Source organism: Mus caroli, chromosome 1 (assembly GCF_900094665.2).
Source record: "Mus caroli chromosome 1, CAROLI_EIJ_v1.1, whole genome shotgun sequence".
Classification (NCBI taxonomy): domain Eukaryota; kingdom Metazoa; phylum Chordata; class Mammalia; order Rodentia; family Muridae; genus Mus; species Mus caroli.
The window spans coordinates 183893114-183898654 of NC_034570.1; the positions used below are offsets into that span (position 1 = coordinate 183893114).

Genomic DNA, 5541 nt, shown 5'->3' on the forward strand with positions numbered 1-5541 from the left:
GGGGGGTGGGGAGAAAAAGATGAAGTGAGAGAGATGAAGACTGAAATTTGCTGAATAAACTGCTGTTAGAAGAACTGGTGGTCATGTTGTTCTTGCTGGTCGAGAGCAGATGCCACACTTTCCAGGTGAACCTGGAAACTGTCATGTTTGTCAAGGGTACTAGCTCACTAGTGGACAATGCCAGAGGCTGGATGGCTTATGAGCCAAAGTTCTTTCTCTTAATTCCAAAAGCAAGAGATACAGAACCAAAGTTAGATCAATGTTTGTATCCACTAGGGACTCCATGCTTGCCTTCCCAAAGACTCATCTTTTTCTTGTGGCTTTTGATCCCCCTTGCTTGGCTTGTGTCCTGATTTCTGGAAGTAATTAGGACAGCAGTCATGTAGGGTCAAGAACAATTTAACAGTCTCCTATGAGCTTATGTAACTTTTAAGAGATGTTATCTCTGGGTCTGAGAGAAGATCCAACAAGTAAAAGCTCTTGTTGTGCAAGCTTGCTGATTAAAGTTTGTTTTGTATCTGGAAGCTTGTGACAGAAGTGGGGAGCTGGATTCAGCAAATTCTCTTCTCCCTCTGCACACATACCACAGCAGACATGTTCTTCTTCTCATCCCACACTAATAAAAAGAAATAAATAAATTTATAATAATAAATAATAACAATAATTTAAAATGATTTAAAACAAGCTATTATCAAGAGCAGTCACATTCTAGGATACTGGGTGTCCAGACCTCAACACATTTTGGAGAAACGTGTAATTGTTACAATTATTCCCAATAACCAAAGTTAAAATCACTAACCATAAGCAGGAATGTCTTTGAAAAAATGAAGGTGTGATATACACATAATAAATTTCCCATCTTTGAATGTTTAATTTGTCACTTTCATAATTCCCATCATTCTTCATTTCTTTGTATAGATTTACTTTCCTGCCTGGCATTTCTTCTGCCTGAGGAAATTCATTTAATGTATCTCATTGTATGTTGCCACTGGTAATTTGTTTTTTCAGTTTTTGTTTTCTTAGAAAACTTATTTTTATTTCACTCTTTAAAGATATTTCTACCTAGAACAAAGTCCTCTCTAATTTCTTTTAAAAAGTATGGTTTTCAGCCTTCATAGGTGTTACTTGACTTGTGTGATTTCTATTTTTTTTTTAATTTTTTCAAAAAATTTTAAAATTTGTCTGGACAATTACTTGGTCTATCTGTTATTTGTCTTTTCTTCTGCCTTCCATAAATATTTTCTCTGATTTTCAGTAATTTGATCACAAAGCATCTCAGGATTTTGTTTGCTTACTTTTGATAGTGCTCTCTAAAATATCCCTGTATCTTTGTTTTGATCAGTGTCATTTAAAAAGTTCTCCATTATTATATTATGATATTTTGTTCATTTTATTTTCTATTTTTGAGCTCAAGTGCATGGTTAACTCATATTATATCAGTCTATAGCTTTTTAATTTCTACTATCTCTTTTCTCTATCTCTCTTCTATTTTCTTCTCTCTCCCTTCTCTCTTCCTTCTCTCCTCTGTGTCTGTGTCTACATCTCTGTCTTATATTTCTTCTCTTCCCCTCTCCTTCCATGTTTCTTCCTTCACCTCTCTCTCATCTTTTCTTCCTCTTTTAGCTCTCTTTCTCATCCTCCTTTTCTTCCTCCCAATTCTCCCATATGGGTCTTGTCTCTAGGTACCATTCTGATGAGTGCTCAGCCTCCTGAAAGCATGTTTATTTTGCATTGTTAATGCAGGTTAAAGGCCAGACATTTTATGCAGAATACTTGTCCTTGAGAAAAACATTATCTACATTTAAAAGTAGACCCACTGCCTCTATCAAATGATTGCTGTCGGAGGTTCAATGCCTTGACCAGGAATTGAACTGGGCAAGGTCTGCTTTGACCCTAGAGGTCTCCTTCATTGAATCACTTGCTTTACTTCCATCTAACATGGTCCTGGCTTGGCATGAAGTTGGAGATGCCATTGGTAGTTGCCATTTTGAGTATTAGACTTCTCTATGACTCTACCTTAGAGAGGCTCTCTCTCCAAGCAATATCCCTTCACGTGGTAAACTGTACATGGAAGTGGTAGGATGATGGAATGGCTCAGCAGGTAAAGTACTTCCCAATAAGTCCAGCAATCTGAACTTGATCTCATATGGTAGAAGGAAAGAGACAACTCTGGTTAATTCAAGTAAGTTGCTCTCTAACCTCCATGTGCATACCATGGCACATGTGTGTTTAAGTGAGTACACTCATAAATAGATACATAGATAAATAAATAAATAAATAAATAAATAAATAAATAAATGTAATTTTTAAAAATGAAAGATTGGATTTGACTTCTGTTCTAGAAATGCCCAGTGTTCCTGGCTTTAAGGTAGATATTCTTCATAGTCCTTCCCTTCCTCTATGGGAGTAGGGGACTTGGTGGTCATTACTATGATGTCTTCTGTCCTTCCCCATCTACCAGTGTCTTTTTTCTTTCATCTTCTTGATCCATCCAATTTACTAGCCATTTCCCTGTGACTTGACCTTTATTTTTCCATTGGAGAGAAGAATCTTGAAACAGATCTGGCTACGTATTTCAGCTGAACGCACCCCAAGCTTTACCAGACTTAGGTCTATATTTGTTACTCCTTAGATGTTAGACAAGCTGGCTGATATTTGATATCACTCTTTGATGAGTTCAAGAAAGTAATAGTTTTTGTAGATTACCCACCCATTTGTTATGAGTTTGAGAACCATACCTTTTCCACCTTTCTAAATCTTAAGTGGAAGCTGATTACTCTGTTGTTTCCTTTTAACAATACTGAGCCTATTCACAAAGCCTCTCAAACCATGGTGTTGATGGATGGTAGGTAGATGTAGAGATGAGGTAACATGGACCAGCAGAATTTTACAAGACATCAGTGGGTAGGTTTTACTTCAGTAAATTGGTGACAGGCTGTCAAGAAAAGATAAATGTTACAGGAACATTAGATAATAGTCTTTGGAAATTATTGAAAAAATTTTAAAATGTTATATGGTCAGCTTTTATAAATGCTGCATGGACACTTGGGACAATATATTAATTTCATGGTGATTAACTAAAAGTGATTAATCTTACAGATTAAAGTCTGTTTTATAAAGTATGCCAGTTTTCACTAATTAAATTGTTTGAATGTGTCTCTTTTTGTATTTATAAACTATCAAAAGTAACTCTTTGTCTCCATCATCCTAAGTTTTATATGAACTAAGTCATACTGATATGCAATGAGGATTACATGGTAGTATGATTCATAAAGATTAAGTAAGGTCTTTCTTCCCTCAGCTTATGATTACACAATCATTATAACATAATGTAAAATATCATTTTCTTATATATCACTTTCAAGATTGTTTTAACTTTAGTACTTATATTTTTTTACAATAATCAAATTAGCATCCCACTATAGTTCTGCTCACATCAACTGATGTCTCTGGCTGATAGTTCCCTCTTATTCCTTTCTTGGGTTCTCACACTTGATTCCTGTATTTGTCAACAGGATCAACTCAGAGGATGAATTTTTTTCTAAAGGATATATGGCTGGGGTATTTTTAAAACCCTTACATATGTAAAAATCTGCTGCCACAACTCATGAACTCCTCTGTTATCCAGAGTCATTCTATTACGAGTGGTTGGAAATTCTAATTAGTTCTACAAATAAAATGATGGAAGAGGCACAGATTTGAAAGCTGACAAGAAAGGTCACTAAGTCATTCAGGTACAGGGTAGGCTCCTTACCTGACTGTAGAGCAATCTCATTCCGCTTCTAGCATCACATGGATTTGGATTCCAAGAAGCTAATTCTAGTTGATATGGCATCATTGAATTATTTCATTAGCTTCTAATATTCTGATTGGGGTTTTTTTTGTCTGTTCTTGGATATTGCAGTAGGAAGCTGAAAAGAGTATAACAGCCACGTTAATCAATTTTCACGATATTCCCTCACTAAATGATATTTAAGGGGTTCCACGGCTCATTCAACTAAGGAAGCTTCACCAATGCTCAAAAGTTTATTTATTCATGTTCAGACACTGATGTAACTGTAAATTTGTCACAAATGAAGTCGTTACCAATCAAAAAAATAATGTCCTGGGGTAGGTTCTTAATGTGGAGTTTCCAGAACAGTGATTTTGAGAACCTTGGTGCCTCACTAACAACTTTGTGCAGGGTACTCAGCAAGCACTCACTGGGTGCTCCCTGACCTGAATTCCTAGGTGTGGTACTTAGGCTGTTTCTGCACCCAATACTCAGAGGTGACTTTCCAAGCTCCCCAAATCCAAACCAGCTGAACCACCACCTCTACTTTCTCCTAGTAGAACTGCCAAAGGCAAAATGGAGAGGATTCAAAATCAGTCATGGACAAAGACCCAGTAGCTCCAGAGTGGGTAGCCAACTCTTCAAATGAAGGACAATTGAAAGCACAAAGAACATCTCTGGGACTGGATTAGAAGCTCTCTGCTCCCACTATGAAATCTGATTAGGAGCCAAGGAAGCTCATGCTTTTTAATAATCTCTTGACTCTAGCATCGGCAGCATCTCTGAATTTGATGGCAGCTTAATTTACAGCAGACAGGTTAAGTGGTAAGAATTTTCCAGTAGTGGTGGTGAACTAACATTTTCCAAAAGGAAAAAAAAAAGTTAAAATCTGCAGGATGACAGCTGTGCAGCTCATTATTTCCTCTGAAAGGGCCAGCTCTGCGGGCTGTCCCTGCTCTTCAGCTTCCTATATGGTACCAGCTTCAAATCATTCATCCCTAAGTGCTCATACTGTTCTGAAAGTCACAATCTCTACCTGATCTGTACCTGCAAAGCATCCAGAGCTCATCTGACCCCAGGAGTTCTCAGAGAAGCCCTGCAACTCAGCAATAACAGGGCCTATAAATGCTGTTCCATAGCCTATTTTCAAAGAAAATTCTATTCAAAGGAAATCTTATATGTAAGATTTCATTTAAAATGTAAAATTAGCATCTTAAAAGCATAGTGGTTGAGTCTATGAATCAACCCAACTGGGCTTTGTCTAGGTATGTCCAGGGGGCATCCATGTTGGAATTGGTCAAATGGCTAAAGCACACAGCCCTTCCCATTGTGGACCTCATTCAGTCCACTGAGGCCCAAATAAAACAAAAATGCAGAGGAGAGATGGATTAACACCTGCCTGACTACATGTACTATGATAACTTCTCCTGCCCTCAGTATTCCTCATTTTCTAGACACATGTGTAAACCTATGTTATGAGCCACCTGGCTCTCAGAACTTGGGGCTCCTAGGCTTCAAGGTTGACGATGGCAGATCATGGGGCTTCTCAGCTTCAATAATCATGTCAGCCTGAGTCTTGAGACAAGTCTCTTCATATTTATGCACAGGGCACACATCAATGTCTATGAATTCTATGTTTTGAGAACTTGAGAATACACTGTGAGAAAGACAATCAGATAGATAGATAGATAGATAGATAGATAGATAGATAGATAGATGATAGATAGATAGATAGATAGATAGATAGATAGATAGATAGATGATAGATA

The 5541-nt window shown here is 37.2% G+C and overlaps 1 long non-coding RNA gene across 1 annotated transcript; it reads right to left on the minus strand.

The window, feature by feature from the left end:
* Positions 1-399: 399 nt before the first annotated feature.
* LOC110301411 lies at positions 400-3907 on the minus strand. Its single transcript, XR_002378712.2, has 3 exons — positions 3755-3907; positions 2739-2935; positions 400-616 (listed from the first exon to the last, which is right to left on the minus strand). It is a non-coding gene; the product is annotated as an uncharacterized LOC110301411 (long non-coding RNA).
* Between the last annotated feature and the right edge of the window lie 1634 nt (positions 3908-5541).